This window comes from Gavialis gangeticus, unplaced genomic scaffold (assembly GCF_001723915.1).
Source record: "Gavialis gangeticus isolate Ggan-Ray unplaced genomic scaffold, GavGan_comp1, whole genome shotgun sequence".
In the NCBI taxonomy this organism is placed as follows: domain Eukaryota; kingdom Metazoa; phylum Chordata; order Crocodylia; family Gavialidae; genus Gavialis; species Gavialis gangeticus.
Window position 1 is genome coordinate 14,345,580 of NW_017729001.1, and position 304 is coordinate 14,345,883.

Sequence of the window (304 nt, forward strand, 5' to 3'; positions counted from 1 at the left end):
AAAGGATGCCTTTTGGACTCAATGGGGCGGTGGCCACCTTCCAAAGACTGATGGATTGAACCCTAGCACCACATCAGAGATACGCTGTGGCATACCTGGATGATATTGTGGTCTATACCGAAACTTGGAGCCAACACCTACAAGCTCTCCGGGCAGTTCTACTGGAACTGCGGCAAATAGGGGTAACGGCCAACCCAAAAAAATGCACCCTAGGCCGGCGAGAGACCAAGTATCTCGGGTTTGTAGTAGGACAGGGCCAGATACGGCCTGTGAAGGACAAAGTAGCAATTATTAGAGAGTATAA